Here is a 21,875-nt window from a genome sequence, read left to right on the forward strand (position 1 = left end):
TCACTATCAAATAATAACACCTTTGTTTGCTAGCACAGTATAAGGCTGTCACATCCTCAGACAGGAAATAGAGAAGTTTTGTTGAAGAGGAGTGATGTGTTAGAAGTTTCGGGCTTCAGGGGATCCCTGGGTGGCGCAGCGGTTTGGCGCCTGCCTTTGGCCCAGCGCGGTCCTGGAGACACGGGATCGAGTCCCACGTTGGGCTCCCGGTGCATGAATCCTGCTTCTTCCTCTGCCTATGTCTCTGCCTCTCTCTCTCTCTCACAGTCTGTGTGACTATCATAAATAAAAAAAATAAAAATAAAAAAGAAGTTTCGGGCTTCAGAAGCACTAGGCCGACCTCAGTTTGAGGATGCTGTGTAACTGCTGTGATTGAGGATCAGAGTTACTGGATGGAAAAGGGAAAAGAGAAAGGGAACTGAAGTGATGTTGGAGATAAGTTCAGCTCGGTAACAGTTTTGTGCAGGCCTGATTTTACAATGACTGTGATGTCTGCAGAAGAACTTACTTTCTGTCTCTTCTGTACCTGCTGATTCTGAAAATCTCCTATTGGTTATAAAAAATTTCTGAAGTGTGGTATACTAATAGTCCCAGCCTGAATAGCTAAAATGACATCTACTTCTAAAATGACATCTATAAAAAAGCTGTGTGGAAAGAGGTAAAGTACCTGGCAAGGAGCGGTTAGGAAGGTAAATGTTTTTTTGGCCACATTTCCTGTGTTTTCTTGATTCATATTTTCTCTTCTGTTGTCCTCAAATTGTTCTCTTTTGCCCACCACTCAGCTTTTCCTTTTATTGCTCTAAAATCAATGTTATGAATGATATTGGGACCTCTTAATGTTTGAGTGCTCAGTCCTTGACATCTTTTATTCTTCTATTTTTGTTCCCTTGGGAATCTCATTAAGTCTCATGGCTTTAAATATAAGCTTAAGAGTTTCAAACTTATATATCCATTTTGGATTTCTCACCCTTGTCTTCTGACTGGAATATCTGACTTGAGTGTCTTTCTCCATTGTCTCGTAGATATGTCAAATGCAATGCAAACTACATTTCTAACTTTCTGCTAGGCTGTTCTACACATTGCCTTCCCCTTCTCTGTGGATGGCAATTCCATCTTTCTGGTGGCTCAGGCCAAAAATCTTGGAAAACATAGTATTCTCTCTCTCTCTCTTTTTTTCTCATATTCCACATCTGTCAAAATGTCATTGATGTCACATTAAAAAATTAAAAACTCTATGCCCAGAGTTATATTGAGACAATATAATATAATCTGTTTTTTGTGTTACTGCAGTGGGCTCCTATCTGGTCCCCAGTTTTTCTTTCCACCCATTTCCAGCACCCCAGCCAGAATGGTCAAACCTCATCTCTGCCCAGTGAAGTGCTCCCTATGGCTGAAATTCACACATTGGCCCTAAGGCCCTGTGGCCAACTCTACCTCACTCACCTCCATGATCTCTCATAAGTCATCCTTTTCTTGTCTTTCTCTCACTCCACTATAGCCATATGGATTTTCTGATGTTCCATGATCAGGATGGACACAAGCTTAGCTTAGGGGCTTTCTGCTGGATGTTCCCTCTGCCCCCAGATATACACATAGGTAACTCCCTCAGCACCTCTAAGTTTTTGCTAACATTTCATCTTTTCAATGAAGCCTACTCTGTCTACTTTGAAGAAAGCTGTAACTCTTCTTCCTGTCCTGACTCTATAGATCTGTTCAGCTTTACTGTTTTCCATAATATGTGCCACCTTCCAATATTATATACTAATATATTATTTCATGTAACTTACCTTTTAATTTATTTAAGCTTTTGTAATCTGTCTCTTTTTTTAAATAATAAATTTATTTTTTATTGGTGTTCAATTTACCAACATGCAGTGCTCATCCCATCAAGTGCCCCCTTCAGTGCCCGTCACCCATTCACCCCCACCCCCCGCCCTCCTCCCCTTCCACCACCCCTAGTTCGCTTCCCAGAGTTAGGAGTCTTTATGTTCTGTCTCCCTTTCTGATATTTCCCACACATTTCTTCTCCCTTCCCTTCTATTCCCATTCACTATTATTTATTTTCCCCCATATAAATAATATATTATTTATATCCCCCAAATGAATGAGAACATATAATGTTTGTCCTTCTCTGATTGACTTACTTCACTCAGCATAATACCCTCCAGTTCCATCCACGTTGAAGCAAATGGTGGGTATTTGTCGTTTCTAATGGCTGAGGAATATTCCATTGTATACATAAACCACATCTTTATCCATTCATCTTTCGATGGACACCGAGGCTCCTTCCACAGTTTGGCTATTGTGGACATTGCTGTTAGAAACATCGGGGTGCAGGTGTCCCGGTGTTTCATTGCATCTGAATCTTTGGGGTAAATCCCCAGCAGTGCAATTGCTGGGTCGTAGGGCAGGTCTATTTTTAACTCTTTGAGGAACCTCCACACAGTTTTCCAGAGTGGCTGCACCAGTTCACATTTCCACCAACAGTATAAGAGGGTTCCCTTTTCTCCGCATCCTCTCCAACATTTGTGGTTTCCTGCCTTGTTAATTTTCCCCATTCTCACTGGTGTGAGATGGTATCTCATTGTGGTTTTGATTTGTATTTCCCTGATGGCAAGTGATGCAGAGCATTTTCTCATGTGCATGTTGGCCACATCTATGTCTTCCTCTGTGAGATTTCTGTTCATGTCTTTTGCCCATTTCATGATTGGATTGTTTGTTTCTTTGGTGTTGAGTTTAATAAGTTCTTTATAGATCTTGGAAACTAGCCCTTTATCTGATATGTCATTTGCAAATATCTTCTCCCATTCTGTAGGTTGTCTTTTAGTTTTGTTGACTGTATCCTTTGCTGTGCAAAAGCTTCTTATCTTGATGAAGTCCCAATAGTTCATTTTTGCTTTTGTTTCTCTTGCCTTTGTGGATGTATCTTGCAAGAAGTTACTGTGGCCAAGTTCAAAAAGGGTGTTGCCTGTGTTCTCCTCTAGGATTTTGATGGACTCTTGTCTCACATTTAGATATTTCATCCATTTTGAGTTTATCTTTCTGTATTGTACAAGAGAGTGGTCTAGTTTCATTATTCTGCATGTGGATGTCCAATTTTCCCAGCACCATTTATTGAAGAGACTGTCTTTCTTCCAGTGAATAGTCTTTCCTCCTTTATCGAATATTAGTTGACCATAAAGTTCAGGGTCCACTTCTGGATGCTCTATTCTGTTCCATTGATCTATGTGTCTGTTTTTGTGCCAGTACCACACTGTCTTGATGACCACAGCTTTGTAGTACAACCTGAAATCTGGCATTGTGATGCCCCCAGCTATGGTTTTCTTTTTTAAAATTCCCCTGGCTATTCGGGGTCTTTTCTGATTCCATACAAATCTTAAAATAATTTGTTCTAACTCTCTGAAGAAAGTCCATGGTATTTTGATAGGGATTGCATTAAACGTGTAAATTGCCCTGGGTAACATTGACATTTTCACAATATTAATTCTGCCAATCCATGAGCATGGAATATTTTTCTATCTCTTTGTGTCTTCCTCAATTTCTTTCAGAAGTGTTTTATAGGTTTTAGGGTATAGATCCTTTACCTCTTTCGTTAGGTTTATTCCTAGTATCTTATGCTTTTGGGTGCAATTGTAAATGGGATTGACTCCTTAATTTCTCTTTCTTCAGTTTCATTGTTAGTGTATAGAAATGCCACTGATTTCTGGGCATTGATTTTGTATCCTGCCACGCTACCAAATTGCTGTATGAGTTCTAGCAATCTTGGGGTGGAGGCTTTTGGGTTTTCTATGTAGAGTATCATGTCATCGGCGAAGAGGGAGAGTTTGACTTCTTCTTTGCCAATTTGAATGCCTTTAATGTCTTTTTGTTGTCTAATTGCTGAGGCTAAAGACTTCCAGTACTATGTTGAATAGCAGTGGTGAGAGTGGACATCCCTGTCTTGTTCCTGATCTTAGGGGAAAGGCTCCCAGTGCTTCCCCATTGAGAATGATATTTGCTGTGGGCTTTTTGTAGATGGCTTTTAAGATGTTGAGGAATGTTCCCTCTATCCCTACACTCTGAAGAGTTTTGATCAGGAATGGATACTGTATTTTGTCAAATGCTTTCTCTGCATCTATTGAGAGGATCATATGTTTCTTGGTTTTTCTCTTGCTGATACAATGAATCACATTGATTGTTTACGAGTGTTGAACCAGCCTTGTGTCCGGGAGATAAATCCTACTTGGTCATGGTGAATAATTTTCTTAGTGTACTATTGGATCCTATTGGCTAGTATCTTGTTGAGAATTTTTGCATCCATGTTCATCAGGGATATTGGTCTGTAATCCTTTTTGGTGGGGTCTTTGTCTGGTTTTGGAATTAAGGTGATGCTGGCCTCATAGAACGAATTTGGAAGTACTCCATCTCTTTCTATCTTTCCAAACTGCTTTTGTAGAATAGGTATGGTTTCTTCTTTAAAAGTTTGATAGAATTCCCCAGGGAAGCCATCTGGCCCTGGACTTTTGTGTCTTGGGAGGTTTTTGATGACTGCTTCAATTTCCTCCCTGGTTTTTGGCCTGTTCAGGTTTTCTATTTCTTCCTGTTCCAGTTTTGGTGGTTTGTGGCTTTCCAGAAATGCGTCTATTTCTTCTAGATTGCCTAATTTATTGGCATATAGCTGTTCATAATATGTTTTTAAAATCGTTTGTATTTCCTTGGTGTTGGTAGTGATCTCTCCTTTCTCATTCATGATTTTATTAATTTGAGTCTTCTCTCTCTTCTTTTTAATAAGGATGGCTAATGGTTTAATCTATCTTATTAACTCTTTCAAAGAACCAACTCCTGGTTCTGTTGATCTGTTCCACTGTAGTCTGTCTCTTATCATTAGAATATAAGCACCATAGCATGAGGAAGTTCTTTGTTTCTTTCACTGAGGAGCCTAAATAAGACTGGCATACTGTAAATGCTCAATAAATATTTATTGACTTATTATTATTTATTATATGGAGGTTAATTGTTTAATACACATTTGAATGAAATCATCATACAATTTGTATGAAACTTATTGAATACTTTCTTTTGGAATTAGATAGAAGTAAAGAAAACAATGGCATATATTAGTTGTCCAGTAGGAAACTTTATTTTATTTATTTATTTATTTATTTATTTATTTATTCATTTATTTATTTATTTATAGGAAACTTTTAAAGGAAAATTATATATACTCCTTCAGTAGGTGTTTAAACTTGAACTATGTTTGGACTACTGCCTCCTTTAATGTGGACTAGATAATTTGGGCCAACACTCCTACTGACATTGACTCAAAGAGCTTGATAAAATATTTAAAAATCTTCAAAAAAGCCCCTAAGACCTGACGAAATAGTAAAGAATTACCTTGTCAAGACCTGCGAGAAGACAGTAATACAGAACATGAGCCTGGCTTTTGAGATCGCTTTTGCGTGGTAGGCAACATTTGCCAACCTAGAACAGGTGGCTGAAAGGATGAGTACTGACTGTGATACCCTCAGAGTATGGGGGGCCCTTAAACTAGAGTTCAGTGATACCAAGAATGGGGGTCCATGGGAATACCAGTTGTGGATGGGGCACCAAAAGGCTGCACCCTAGGAATGAGAGTGAATCAGACATAAAGCAACTCTTGCATGGATTCCAAGCAGCCTTCTAGGCATCCATGGGCCCCAAAACTTCAAACCTTGAAGTTTCATCAAATGGAGCCTAGATGGTCAATGCAACTTGAGCTCCTAGCAGAAGCAAATGAAAACCTTCTCTTAGAGGAGGACAAAGGTCATCCTCAGCCTCATAACTTTAAGGCATTTTTTTCCAACTATGATGTCCACTACACTGTTAAAGGTAACAGAGAGAGACAAGAAAAGATGACTAAGAGACCACTGAAACAGATCCATGGGACATCTGCTGAGGAGAATTACCAGAGGCAGACCAACACAAACCATGTTTATTATGCTTATGGAGGTAAAACTCAGTCTTAAATATTTCATGAAGAAACTGGAAACATAAAGACCTATATTTCAAATTTTAAAGAGTGAACTAGAAGTTCTAAAATTGAAAAACATAATAATCAAACTGGAAGTGGTTTCGCCTCCAGTAATGTTCTCTAACAATGTAATATTCTATATTGAAATGATGCAATGCTGGTGAGTATTTCTTTTCTTTTCTTTTTCTTATTTTAACTTTTCCTGGTTATGCTTTTATCTAACCTTGGATTTTTTTCTAATATTTTTCTGGCTAATCAAGTTTAAGGTGAGATATAAAGTAATTGTTAAATATTATATTGGGATGCCTGAGTGGCTCAGTGGTTGAGCGTCTGCCTTCGGCTCAGGGTGTGATCCTGGAGTCCTGGGATCAAGTCCCGCATCGGGCTCCCTGCATGGACTCTGCTTCTCTCTCTGCCTGTGTCTATGCTTCTCTCTCTGTGTGTGTCTCTCAGGAATAAACAAATAAAATCTTTAAAAAATATATGATTATATTTTCATTCTAAATGTTAAATTTTCATTCTCAATGCTCCTTTGCGACAGTTTAGTGATAGTTATCTTGTGTTTTGTTTTTGGTTTTAGAACTGTTCTACAGTTATTCCTTTTATATGTAGACATAAGAAGATTTTTATTTTTTGCCTTTATTTTTTTATTGCAGTATTTCTTGTTAGATAACTAAATTTAAACATCCATGACCCCTACTACATAGTACTTTTGGAACAAAAGTTTTCTTAAGTCTTCTTACATTTTCTCCTTTGATAATTGGTTAACTTAGCTATGAGAATTTCAAGAGTATCAGGATTTTAGAGTGAGAAGAAGAGCTGAAGCCAAAATTTCAGTCCCTTACTCTTCATTTTAGAGAATCCCGTGGCTTTGAAGATGCTGAGTTAATTGTTGATATCAGACTCACAGCTGACTTATGTCACTGATATCAGAAGGCTCAACAAAGCAATTCTCTTGTCCTTTGAAGGCATTTGTTTAACTGTGGTATTGGTTATTACATTTTCAGAGAGTTTTATAACCCTGAGATTGTATATTTGAAAGAGACTGTACTGGAAGAAGACACACCAGATGGCATAAAGGGGGATAAAGCCAATCTAATCTAAAATGTGGTAATAAATGAATTTTTATTTAATTAGTATGCTAATGATTAATAGGAAAGTCAATACAACTGACACCAAAGATATATTAGACATGTATTATAATAAACACTCTGATTTGTGCTGCTATAGTCTGTCAGATTGACATATCCCTGCTTGTGTTTTATGTGACTCAGGAGTAAAGAAAAAGTATCTATTGTCACCAGGTGTACACTGAATGGTTGCTTTATTCAAACAACTTCCATCTTACTTCCTGAGGAGCAGCATTATAGTACCCAAGTGTCCTGAAGGATTTGATACAACAGCAAGCGTTTTAAGGTAGAGCCAGTGATTGAGCCAGGTGAGTGGCACTGTTGTGGTTGTAGGTGTTCCGTATGTTTGCAGATCAAATCCCTGATCCCAGTGGGTGAGGTTTAAAGAGAAGAGTCAAGCTCCCAGGAGGAAAAGATTTGAAACCAAATAAATCAGAGTTTCAAGGGTCCAGATGAGTGGATTGGGATTCAGATGAGGGTGCCTGCTCATGGTGGAAGGAGAAGGGAACCTGAGAGTAAATAAAAAAAGAAGGACAGTCACACAGATGAGAAAACCACAACTGGGGCTTCCAGGAGAAGCTTCCACCAGACATCTCCAAGCTGGGAATATTCATCCTGGAGACTGCATGTGATCCATTGGAGGAAAGAAGGGAAATACTAGCACTGTCATTTATATATATTTTCATCCTCATTCTCTAAAAATTGACCCTTCTATGTATGTTTTATGATGTATATAACTTGTGTGTAATTTACATGTAAATGAAGGTACATGTATACGGGTGCATGCTCCCCTAATGGGGTGTTACCATTTCATGCCTAGGTACAGGGAGATTATTAGTCCACTGGCTAATCCAACTTTGTGCAGGTGTACAGAGTTGGGTCAAAAATCCAATGGGACTGGGGAGCCTGGGTGGCTCAGTGGTTTAGCACCGCCTTCAGCTCAGGGCCTGATCCTGGAGACCCGGGATCGAGTCCCACGTCAGGCTCCCTGCATGGAGCCTGCTTCTCTCTCTGCCTGTGTCTCTGCCTCAGTCTCTCTCTCTCTCTCTCTCTCTCTCTCTGTGTCTTTCATAAATAAATAAAATCTTAAAAAAAAAAAAGGACTGAACCTATAGGTGAGGAGCTGCTCAGTCAGTGCTGAGAGGTAATCAGAGTATGGCCTGGCAAAGTTTGAGAATCATGTCCATTTTCTTGACTTAGGCCCACCTGTCCTTTCTTCTCTCCCTGCTCATTTCCTCCCTCTTCTTCCTTCCTTCCTTTTTTCCTTTCCTCCCTCCATCTCTCTTTTTGCAAGTACTTAGTCCTAATAGGATCTAGTTCTTCAGTTCTTTACTTTTCTATGAGAATTTTTAACAACTAACAAAATATTATTTATACATATGAGAGCATGATCTTATATTCTTTGGGATTTTAGCAACTTATCAGAAATACAGAAATCTCTTTTAGATGTCTTTTCTTTCAGAAAGTGCATTTTAATCTTTTTCTAGATTATTAGCACAAAATAGCTAAATTATAATTATCCTAAAAAACTCACAATGGCCATTTTCCAGTTTTATTAAGAAAAAACTGACATACATCAATGTATAAACAACTAAGGCATACAGCATGATAGTCTGATTTACATATGTTGTGAAATGATTACAATAGGTTCAGCTAACATCTATCTTCTCATACAGATAGAATAAAAAGAAAAGAAAAAAAGATTTTCTTGTGATGAAAACTCAAGATTTACTCTCTTATCTATATATCGTTCAAAAGTGCTGATTATAGTCATCCTGCTGTACATTACATCCCTAATAGTTATTTATCTTATAACTGGAAATTTGTATGTTTTGACCACAAACTTCCTACAATTCCCTCTCTGTCCTCCACGTTTGGTAACCACAGGTCTTTTTCTGTGATTTTTCTTTTAATGATTTTACACTAAGTGATAGAGTATTTGTCTTCCTTTGTCTTATTTCACTTAGCATAATGCTTTCAAGATCCATACATGTTGTTGCGAGTAGTAGAATTTCTTTGCTTTTTATGGTTGAATAATATTCCCTTATATATCTACCACAACTTCCTTATCCATCTGTATGTTGACACTTAAGTTGTTCCCATGTCTTGGCTATTGTAAATAATCCTGTTATGAATGTGAGGGTGCACATATCATATCCACTTAGTATTTTCATTTCCTCTGGATATACTCTCAGAAGTAGAATTACAGGATCATCTGGTAGTTACATTTTTAGGTATTTGAGGATCCTCTATACTGTTTCCATAGTGGCTGCACCAATTTACAGTCCCACCAATAGCACACAAATGTTCCATTTTCTTCACATCCATGCCAGAATTTTTCTTCTCCTGCCTTTTTGATCATGGCCATTTTAACAGGCTAGGGTGATATCTCATTGTGGTTTTAGTTTCCATTTCTCTAATGACTAAAGATGTTAAGAATCTTTTCATGTACTTGTTGGCCTTTCATATATTGTTTGGAGAAATGTCTATTCCAGTCTTTTGCTCATTTTTATTTTTATTTTATTTTTTTTCTTTTGCTTATTTTTAAACGATTATTTGTTTTTGGTTTTTTTTTGTTTTGCTATTGAGTTGTATGAATTTTAACATATTTTGGATATTAACCTCTTATCAGATATATGGTTTGCAAAAATTTCTATTCTACAGGTTATCTTTTCATTTTGTTGATTTTTTTGTATAGAGCTTTTTAGTTTGATGTAGTTCCATTTATTTATTTTTTTATTTTGTTGCTTGTGCTTTAGGTGTCATATCCAAAAATCATTACCAAGATCCATGTCAAAGAGTTTTGTTCCTATGTTTTCTTTTAGGTGCTTCATGGTTTTGGGTCTTATATGTAAGTCTCTAATCCATTTCAAGTTAATTTTTGTGAGAGGTGTAAGCTTTGGGTTCAGTTTCATTCTTGACATGTGAAATCCAGTTATCCCCACCACCACTTTTTGAAACAACTGTCTTTTCTCCATTGGATATTTTTGACTCCCTTGTTAAATATTAGTTGACTGTATACTTGGCTTTATTTCTGGGCTCTCAGTTTGGTTCCATTGGTCTATTTGTTTTTATGCTGGTACTATGCTATTTTGAGAACTATAGCTTTATCATATTGCTTGAAATCAGAAAGTGTGGTGCCTCTTGCCTTATTCTTTTTTCTCAGGATTGTTTTGGCTATTCGGGGAATTTTATGGTTTCATGTACATTTTGGGAGGTTTTCTTTTTTAACTTTGTAAAAAATGTCATTGAAATCCTGATGGGCATTAAATCTATAGGTGGCTTTTGGCAGTATTGACATTTTAATGATATAGATATTTCTGATTCATGAACACAGAATATCTTTCCATTTATTTGTGTCTTCTTTGATTTTTTTAAATCAATGTATAGTAGTTTTTAGAATAGAGATTTTTCATCTTTTTAGTTAAACTTATTCCTAGGTATTTTATTGTTTTTTTGGTGCTTTGTAAATGGGATCAATGTCTTTATTTCCTTATCAGAAAATTTGTCATTAGTGACAATGACTATTTTTAACTTACTGTTTTAAACATTGTTACAATTGCCAGTCTAATGTAGACTTTTATACCTTGAGCTCTGAGCCAACTTTTATCTCTTCTTTATCTATCTTTATGTCTGGTGTGTGCAACCTAGATAATAAAAGCATCATTTTGGCAATAGGAGACTGGAACTTTATTATTTTTTTTTAAATTTTTATTTATTTATGATAGTCACAGAGAGAGAAAGAGAGAGAGGCAGAGACATAGGCAGAGGAAGAAGCAGGCTCCATGCATCAGGAGCCTGATGTGGGATTCGATCCTGGGTCTCCAGGATCGCGCCCTGGGCCAAAGGCAGGCGCCAAACCGCTGCGCCACCCAGGGATCCCTGAGACTGGAACTTTAAGATAAACTTCAGGGAGACAAAAGTAGCACTTATTTATGGCACATGAGAATAAATATTCTGGCCCATCAGAATATAGCAACACTATGTCATGCTACATTCAGTAAATGTTTATTGAGTACCTCTTATAGGCTAGGTGCTGTGCCAGCTGCTGCAGAAGTTGAGGGGATGATATAGGGCAATATAAGATATGTTATTAGTTCTTAAGAAGCTTATAATGTGGTTGGAGTGATAAACCATACACATATATAAAGGTAACTAACAGTTATATAAATGTCACATACATATTACAGACTTAAGACTTTAAGAGCTCAGGAGAAACATGAGTCTTTTTTTTTTCCCTTTTGTTTTCTTCTTTTAATCTCTGCACTTTCTCAAATCTATTCATATTTGCTTAGATGATTTGATGTGGATGATGATGCTTATACAAAAGAACAGATAAATTTAATTGTAGACAAACCTAATTACTGGATTTTTTTTTTCATCCTTTCATCATCCATCTATCATTCAACATTTATACAACCTGGGATGAAAAAAAAAAAAAAAAAACCTGGGACGCCTGTGTAGCTCAGTGGTTGAGCATCTGCCTTTGGCTCAGGGCATGATCCCCAAGTCCTGGGATGGAGTCCCAGATCGGGATCCCTGCATGGAGCCTGCTTCTCCCTCTGCCTGTGTCTCTGCCTCACTGTCTCTCTGTCTTTCATGAATAAATAAATAAAATCTTTAAAAAATTACAAAACCCTTATTATGTACCAGGCAACATGCTAAGTAATAGAATTACAAACCATATTACAAAGGATACAGAGGTATCCTCAATTCATATTTGCTGATGAAAAGTCTACTTTGACCACAAATGAGTGACTCTGAGATACTAATAAATGATAGATCCAGCTCGAGGATCATGTTCATTCATTCATTCACTTACTGACTTATGTATACATTAAGTGTTTATTCTTATACACCAGGCACCGTATTCAGTGATGTGGATATAGTTGTAAAAAGGCAAAACATGGACCCAACCTGTATAGTAAAACTAGTTCCAGTTTTCATAGTCCTTACAATTTTTTTTTAGTCCTTATAATTTAACAGAAGAAGCAGACAATAAACAAATACAGTTGGTCCTTGCACAACATGGGTTTGAACTGTGCAGGTCCACTTAAAGGTTGATTTTCCCCCATAAATACACTATAGTACTGTAAATATATTTTCTCTGACTAATGATTTTCCTAATAATATTTTTTTCTCTAGCTTGCTTTATTGTAAGAATAAGGTATATAATACATAACGTACAAAATATGCATTAATCAACTGTTATCAATAGGCTTCTGGTCAACAGTAGGCTATTGGTATTTAAATTTTGGGGAGTCAAAAGGTATACATGGATTTTTGACTGTGTATGGGGGTCAGTGCCCTTAACCTCCACCTTATTGAAGAGTCATCTCTAATTACTGAATCATAATTGTGAAAAAGTCTATATAAGAGCAATACCAGGGCCTTGGGAGCATATAAAAGGGAGGACTAATCTCTCTTCAACAAATGGTGTTGGGAAAACTAGATAGCAACATGCAAAAGAATGAAACTCGGCCACTTTCTTACACTATATACACAAAAAAAAATTCAAAGTGGATTAAAGAACTAAATGTGAGACCTGAAACCATAAAAATCCCAGAAGAGAGCACAGGCAGTAATTTCTCTGACATCGGCTATGGCAATGGAAAAGAAAAGCAAGAATGAACTGTTGAGACTACATCAAAATAAAAAGCTTCTGCACAGTGAAGGAAATAATCAACAAAACTAAAAGCCAACCTATGGAATGGGAGAACATATTTGCAAATGGCGTGTTTGATAAAGGGTTAGTATTGAAAAAATATAAAGAAGTTATAAAACTCAACACCCAAAAAACAAATAATCCAACTTAAAAATGGGCAGAAGACATGACCAGATACTTCTCCAAAAAAGATATCTGGATGGCCAACAGACACATGAATAGATGCTCCTCATCACTTATCATGAGGGAAATGCAAATCAAAACCACAATGAGATGTCACCTCATACTTACCAAAATGACTAAAATCAAAAACACAAGAAACAGGTGTTGGTTTAATGCTTTTTTATGGCCAATGTTCCATTATATCACATCTTTTTATCCACTCATCAATTGGTGAATACCTGGGCTGCTTCCCTGTCTTGACTATTGTAGATAATGCTGCTATAAACATCAGGGTGCATGTATCCATTTGAATTTGTGTTTTTGAATACTTTGAGTATATACCCAGTAGTGTGATTACTGGACTGTAACGTAATTCTATTTTTAACTTTTTGAGGAAGCTCCATACTGTTTTCCACAGTGGCTGCACCAGTTTGCATTCCCACCGACAGTGCACAAGACATCCTTTTTGTCCACATCCTCATTTTCCATTTGCAATGACATGAATAGAGCTAGAGAGTGTAATGCTAAGAGAAATAAGTCAGTCAGAGGAAGACAGATACCATATGATTTCACTCATATGTAGAATTTAGGAAACAAAAGAAATGAACAATAGGAAAAAAAAGAGACAAATCAAGAAACAGACTCTTAACTATGGAGAACAAACTGATGTTTATCAGAGGGGAGGCAGGTGAGGGAAGGGTGATAGGTGGTGGGGAATTAAGGAATGTGCTTGTCCTGTTGAGTACCGAGTAGTTAAAATAAACATTTAAAAAAAGTCACCTACTAAGGTGTAATTTATGGACAGTAAAACTCAACCTTAAAAAAGGGTGGGGAGTACTAATTTAGTTTGGGGATAGGAGAGTTTCCTCAGAAATCAGCATTTAAACTGAAATCTGTAAGATGGTTTGCAATTAGCCAAACATAGGTTGAAGGGAAGAATATTCCAGAGGAAAGTTAGAGTACACAAATATGTCCTTAGGAGGGAACACACATGTATGTACTCCGAGGAGGGGACAGCATATGATTAAGTCCTGAGTGGAAAAGGTACTGGGTCTCCTGAAAAGTCTGAGAATCAAAAAGAAGGTCAGGGGATCCCTGGGTGGCTCAGAGGTTTGGCACCTGCCTTTGGCCCAGGGCGTGATCCTGATTTCCTGGGATCGAGTCCCGTGTCAGGCTCCCTGCATGGATCCTGCGTCTCCCTCTGCCTGTGTCTCTGCCTCTCTCTCTCTCTCTCTCTCTCTCTCTCCCCCCCTCTCCCTCTCCCTCTCTCTGTGTCTATTATGGATAATTAAATAAAATCTTAAAAAAAATAAAGGTCAGTGTGTCTGAGCTCTAAGAGCGAGAGGTGATGTGAGACTTGTGAGGCAGGCAGTAGTCTGATTATGCAGACACTCAGGCTGTTGTATTAGGGTTCTGTAGAGAAACAGAACTAATAAAGCATATATATGTTAAAATATATATATTAAAAATATATATTTAAATATATATATAAGCGCTCAATCAGTTGAGTGTTTGCATCAGCTCAAGTCTTGATATCAGGGTTGTGAGTTTGAGCCTCACATTGGGCTCTATCCTGGGCATGGAGCCTATTTAAAAGAAGAAAAAAATAATATAATATATATATAATTTGTGTACATATATACACACAAATAAGATATATATATATATATATATATATAGAGAGAGAGAGAGAGAGAGAGAGAGAGATATGTATATAACCTTACCTTAATACACACACACGTGTGTGTGTGTGTGTAGAGAGATTTATTATAAGGAATTGGCTCACAAAATTGTGGAGGCTGAGAAGTCCCATAGTCTGCCAACTGCAAACTAGAGACCCAGAAAACTGATGGTTTGGTTCAGCTTGAATCTGAAGGCCTCGGAATCAGAAGTACTGATGGTGTAAGTACCAGCTGGAAGACAGTAGAAGATCAGTGTCCCAGATGAGGCCAGGACATAGAGAGAGAGAGACACAGAGACAGAGACAGAGAGAGTGAAAAGAGAAAAGAAAGCATTCTTCCCTCCTCCACATTTTTGTTCTATTGAGGCCATCAGTGGATTGAGTGATGCCCACCCACATTGAGGAGGCCAATCTGCTTATCTCAGTCTACCAATTAAAATATTAATATCATCTGGAATCACTTTCACAGACACTCCGAGAATAATGTTTAACCAAATAGCTGAGTACCCTATGGTCCAGTCAAGATGACACATAAACTTAACTTTCACAGCTTACATCACATATTATATTGCAGTGCATTGAGAAACCGTGAATGCAAGTAAGAGATATAAAGAGATTTGCATTTTCAAAAACTATTTCTGGCTTCTGTGGACAAACTTGACCAGAGTTGGGCAAAGGAAGAAATGGGATATTCATTCAGAGGTTCTTTTTCAGGGTGTATCCTTCTTTCTGCTGCTTTAGAATCCATCTTTCCAAGGGCATTCTTTGTTATTTTATTGCACAGTTAGAAGTTGTCCTAAGTGTAGTAAGTATGTAGTACATATCAATTAATTCCAAATCCTAACTTCTGTGAAATTTCTTTGGTCTAGCAAACAAAGTTATGAGTGGAATTTGTGTGATAATGTTAAGTTCATCTTAAGTTCATGGCTGCCTTCAAATAATTCTGGATACTTGTGACGGGCTTTTCTGTGCATATAATACACATTCTGACATTGCGTCAGTATTCTTCACTGTAAAGTGAAAATGTCAGACAAAACACATTTCAAAGTTCCTTGCATCTTTACTGATGTTAGGAGATTTGGAAAATAGTTCAATAGCACTGATATTGAATGAATATATAGAAAGCCTCTTGTGTCCAGGATGTAGAATTGTATGTGGCACATGGTAGGTTCAACATTGGTAAGTGAACTAATGATGATAGAATTTCTGCATAGCAACCAGGTAAGTGAACTAATGATGATAGAATTTCTGCATAGCAACCAGGCACATTATAGGTAATAGAAAAAATACTGGCTGAATTCAATGGAATCTCCTGGAAACTGGAGAAGAATGTTAAATTGATGACTTAGAATAAATGTGTTAATATTATGCATATTTAACACTTAATATTGAATGTTTCCATACAGCCAAATTAAATGTAAAACTCTTGACATGTTTTTATCTGTTTCACTTAGTTTTTCTACACCTCAAAAAATGTTTTTGTTTGTTTGTTTGAAACTAAACCCAATGGATTAAACCATCTGCCTGCTGTTTTCAAAATGAAAAAATTATTTTCTCCCAAATGAATGAGATATCCTAGAATGTAAACCCTTAGAGGGCAAGAATTAATATTTTCATGTTATTTAATATTCTTCAAAGGCAAATGAAAACCCATGCACTCAGGGGACGCTAATAAACACCAGCTAATTATGATCAAGCCTCTTGAAACCAGTCTCAAAATAGTTCTTTTTCAGTTTGTCAAAATGTTATCTATATTTAGCAACATAAAATTTTTAAAAGAGCAGATAGTTCTTTGTTTTCCAGATTGTCAAAATATTATTTGTGTTTTACACAAAATTAAAAAGAAGTCCAAACATCTTCTAAATATTTTTTAAAATGTGTAGGTAAAAGTCAAACAAATTTTCTTAATCTCTGGGATTTCACAATTATTTCCAGTGGTTTTGTTTTATTATTAATTTATTTATAATCTCAATCATACTCAGACTTAATTTCTAGCTTCTTACAAGAGTTTTAAGATAAATGTAAAGTTGCTTGTAATATAAACCTCATTCAACAGAAAACTGTCCAAAATACTCATAAAGCATTTTTAAAGAAATAGAATAATCAGAGGCAGTAAGAATAGGAACTTAGGAATCCCTGCTATATTAATAATCCTTTAACAACCTCAAATTCTAGCTCTTGGCCAGTTCTAAACATGCTCACAGCATTGGGGTATAGGACTCCATTTCCATGGCAAAAAGAATGGTTGGAGAAGGCAACAACTTTTTAAAGCATCTGCTATGATTTGGTTGGTGCTTTGTATATTGACTCATTTAACCCTTCAGAATAACTCTATGATAATTTCTCACATTTTGAAATTAGAAAACCAATGCAAGGAGAGATTGCACCAGTTTCCCAAGGACATACAGATGGTTACGTGGAGGTATAGGATGCTACTGCCAGGTTGCCACAAAGGCTACGTACTTCTAGTACACTGGGCTGGCTCTCTTGGTGTTATCCACTGGAATGCTCACAATTTTGTCCATTATGCCAGGACTACTTGAGACATCAAAGGACAAGGAGATTATTTCATCATGGAGAATTCTGGAAAGGAAGAAAATAATCTATAGAAGAATTTTGTGTGACCTCTAATACCAGAACCATTCTTAAACTGTCGCACAGGAATGGGGCTCTGACTTAAGCAGAATATAGTTTAATGCCATTTATCATTATTAGCTCCTTTCCAATATTATTCTTGACAGATTACCAAAGAATGGCAAACAGTTCCTTTCATACATCCAAACTCATTGTTATGTTCTCTCTAGGTCTAATCTCTCCACAGCTGCCTTTAACCTTCATCTGGAAGCTGTAAAATATAACCATAAAATGTTTTTAAGTGTAGAAAGTTTGAGGCAAAGGATATGAAGAAAGAATATTATCAAGAATACAATTTGCAGCAGCTTGTTATAGATGAGTCTGCTACTATTCCCTGCCTCCTTCCACTTTTTAAAATGATCTAAAACTGAGAAACCAGAAGATTCACAGAGTTTTGGCAAAATCAGTTTTGAGAAATTCACATAAAGATATGTTCTAATAAAATCATGAAACACTTTAAATATAAAGAATAACGCTGATGGATTAGTAATGCTTTATTTCACACCAGTGATGGTTGTCATAACATCTCCTTATTTCAGTGAGGTAGTTTTCCTCTAATGCTCAATAAATAATTATATATATATATTATGTATATAAAATTCCTTCAGGTAAGATGGGCTGCTATACACACACACACACACACACACACATACAAAAAGGGATAGAAGGTACATAAACCCCACAACCCCAGATTCCCCAAAGGACTTCACTGTCAACTTTGAAATCCCTACATGCCTTTTCTCATTCAGAGATTCTTATTGTCATCAATTTTCTGATTAGCATTTCATTGCTTTTCTTTATATCTTCTCACATGTATTTATATCCCTTAATAAGATATTACTTAGTTTTAAATATTTTTGAGCTTTATGAGAATGGAATCATACTTTTGTATTTTTCTTCAGTTTGTTCTTTTCACTTAACACTATGCTCTTGAGATTCATCTTTGTTATTGCATGTGCTAGCAATTCATTAATTTTCACCAAGATATATCTATCTATCTATCTATCTATCTATCTATTTATCTATCTATCATCTATCTATCTCACAGTTAATTTGACAACACTAAAATTGATTTGTTCATTCTGTTGTTGGACTTTTGAGTTACTTCTTTTTTTGTCTTTTCTATAGCCACAGTGCTCCTGTGAAGACTGCTGTATCTGTGTATAAAAATTTCTCTAGGGTACGTTAATAGGAAGAGAATGATAGGCCACAGATTATACTCATCTTCAACTTTATTCCATACTGTTGGGGTTTTCTATAGCAGTACTACTAATTCAGACTCCATATCCGTGTTGACTTGATATTGTCAGACTTTTAAACTTCTGCCAGTCTGGTGAGTGTAAAATGGTTTTTCGTTGTGCTTTCAATTTGTATTTGAACCATATCTAAAGAGTTTGAGCAGGCAGCCCTGGTGGCCCAGCGGTTTAGCGCCTGCCTTTGGCTCGGGGCGTGATCCTGGAGACCTGGGATCGAGTTCCACGTCGGGCTCCCTGCATGGAGCCTGCTTCTGTCTCTGCCTCTCTCTCTCTCTCTCTCTCTGTCTGTCATGAATAAATAAATAAAATCTTTATGTTATTTCTTTATTGAATTGTTTGACTTTTACTTATTGATTTGTAGGAGTTTAAAAATATATTCTGTATACAAATACTTACTTTTTTTGCTCTCCCTTTTTTAAAGGTTTTATTTATTCATGAGAGACACACAAAGAGAGGCAGAGACATAGGCAGAGGAAGAAGCAGCATCTTCCAGAGAGCCTGATGCAGAACTTGACCCTCGGACCATGAACCTGAGCCAAGGCAAGGTGCTCAACCACTGAGCCACCCAGGTGCCCTGTTAGTGTTCCTTTTAAGGAGTATTTTGGCGCCTTAATCTTTCATATAAATTTTGCAATTGCCTTATCAAATTTCAGTTATATACATGTACACAAAAACATGCTGAAATTTTGACTGGAATTGTATTAAATCTAAATATCAATTTAGGCAATTAAGATTTGACTTGTATATGATATTAAGATTTTCAGTCTTTGACTATGGCATATTTCTCCATTTATTTAGCTTTTTAAAAATATATTTCAGTAAAGGTTTATGATTTTCTCTGTAAAAGTCTTATTAATCTTTGTGATAGCTTAGTAACTTCCAAGCAGGGGCTATTTCCCAATGCTCACTTCAGATATGGCTATGAAGAATGGTCATGGAGGCACCCTTCCCAAGGAGGAACTGTGAGATCAGGGAGAAATTCTCAAGGGAACTCTTTTGAGAGTTCTCAGAACTCTCAGAACTCACAGAAGAGTTCAGTCAAGGGTCTTTCATCCATTTCAAGGATCTTCGATTCCCCATCCACCTCAGGGTATAGAACATATATGGATTCTGCAGCAGGATTTAATGATTGGTGATTTCTGATGTTTCTTATTCGTCCTTTTTTTATTTTTTTAATTAAAAATTTTTTTTAGATTTTTAAAAATCTATTCATGAGAGACACACACACACACAGAGGCAGAGACATAGGGAGAGGGAGAAGCAGGCTCCATGCAAGGAACTGATGTGGGACTCCATCCTGGGACTCCAGGATCATGCCCTGGGCTGAAGGCAACGCTAAACTGCTGAGCCACCCAGTTGTCCCTCTTCCCGTTTTTAAATGGAGTTTTTACTATAGTTATCTTGATCCAACTCCACTGTTGTACTTTAATATTAGGAATGTAGATGACTTGTGTCCTTCATTCACAGGTCTTTGAGCCTTGAGGAGCCATATCAACATCTGTTTGAGAGGAATGTATGTGACCTTAAACTCAGAAATGAATAAAATGATTGAATAGAACTATGTTTCATCCCTTTTAAAGAACCAGTGAGTGTATCCTATGTGTGAGAAGAGTAAAAAGTTTATCAGATCTCTGCCTATACAATTTCTAACTCAAAATGGATCATAGACTTAAATGTAAGAGCTATTAAATAGCTAATAAAACTATTAGAAGAAAATATAGATTTAAATCTTTGTGACTTTGGATTAGGCAATGGTTTCTTTGATATGACCTGAAAAATACACATAGCAAAAGATAAAAGGCAATTAGACTTCAAAAATCAAAAGCTACAAGTATACAAAACTGATTTATCATCTGAAAGTCAATAAATGTAATCATCACATCAACATGTTAGAGAAGAAAAATTTCATTGATGATATAAATAGATGCAGGAAAAGCATCTGACAAATTACAACACCTATTCATTATAAAAACTCTTATTAACTAACAAGAGGGGAATTTTCTCAATTTGATCATCTAAAAAAACTATAGCTAGCATTGCATGTAATGGTAAAGAAGCTCAAAGCTATCCCATCAAGATCAGGAACAACGCAAGAATAAACTGTCTCATCACGGTTTTTCAACCTCATACTGGAAATTGTAGCTAATGCAATAATACAAGAAAATAAAAGATATAGACTGAAAAGGAAGCATTAAAGCTATCTTTGTTTGCAGATGACATGATGGTCTATGTAGAAAATCTGAAAGAATCAACAAAAAATTGCTAGAACTAATAAGTGATTATAGCCAGATTGCAGAATATAAGGCCAATATACAAAAATCACTTACCTCCTCTATAACAAAAATTAAAAAGTAGAATTTGAAATAAAAAATTTACATTAGTACCCCCCAAAATGAAATACTTAAGTATAAATCTAATAAAATATACCCAAGATCTATATGTACAATGAAATATCGTTACACACATTTAGGAGGAAGATTACAAAATTGATGAAAGGTATCAAAGAACAAGTAAACAAATGGAAAGATACCCCATATTCATGGACAAGAACTCAGTATTGTCAAGATATCAAATTTTCTAACTTCATTTATAATTCAATGCCATCCAAATCAAAATATGAGCAAATTATTTTGTAGCTATCACAAACTGATTCTAAAGTTTATGTGGAGAGGCAAAAAAACCCAGAATAACTAATATTGAATACTAAAGAACATATCTGGTGGACCAACATTACCTGACTTCAGGACTTAATCTAAAGATATAGGTAATTAGTGACAGTATATGGTGTTGGTGAAAGAAAAGACAAATAAATAGAATAAAGAGCCCAGAAATACATCCATATAAATATATTCAATGATCTTTGACAAAGGAACAAAGAAAATACAATGGAGCAAATACAGTTTTTACAAAAAGTATTGCACAACTGAACATTCACATGCCCCCCCCACCAAAAAAATCTAAACACAGACCTTAACACCCTTCACAAAAATTAACTCAAAATGGATCATAGGCCTAAATGTAAGATGTAAAACTATTAAACTATTAAAAGATAACAGAAAACTTAAATTATCTTGGTTATGGTGATAACTTTTTAGATAAAGCACTGAAGGCATGATCCATGAAAGAAATAGTTGATAATCTGGACTTTATTAAAATTAAAAACTTCTCTGCAAAAGATAATGCCAAAAGAATGAGAAGACAAGCCACAGACTGGGAGAAAATATTTGCAAAAGAAATACCTGATAAAGGACTGTTATCTAAAATACACAAAGAGCTCTTAAAACTCAACAATAAGAAAACAACTCATCTAAAAAATTGACCAAAGATCTTGAATAGATACCTCCCAAAGATACACATA

At 36.2% G+C, this 21,875-nt stretch overlaps 1 long non-coding RNA gene across 8 annotated transcripts in view; it reads left to right on the forward strand.

Moving 5' to 3' along the window:
* LOC121498496 overlaps window positions 1-21,875 on the forward strand; it is an 81,096-nt gene that overhangs the window by 49,553 nt on the left and 9,668 nt on the right. The window contains exons 1-3 of one of the 8 annotated variants that reach the window (XR_005989800.1): window positions 5,949-6,149; window positions 7,264-7,427; window positions 18,939-19,093. This is a non-coding gene — a long non-coding RNA (uncharacterized LOC121498496). Of the gene's footprint in view, window positions 1-5,948; window positions 6,150-7,263; window positions 7,428-18,389; window positions 18,442-18,938; window positions 19,094-21,875 lie in introns of those variants that run through there. The other 7 variants (XR_005989804.1, XR_005989802.1, XR_005989805.1 and 4 more) reach the window with 7 other exon arrangements.

Source organism: Vulpes lagopus, chromosome 9 (assembly GCF_018345385.1).
Source record: "Vulpes lagopus strain Blue_001 chromosome 9, ASM1834538v1, whole genome shotgun sequence".
Taxonomy (NCBI): domain Eukaryota; kingdom Metazoa; phylum Chordata; class Mammalia; order Carnivora; family Canidae; genus Vulpes; species Vulpes lagopus.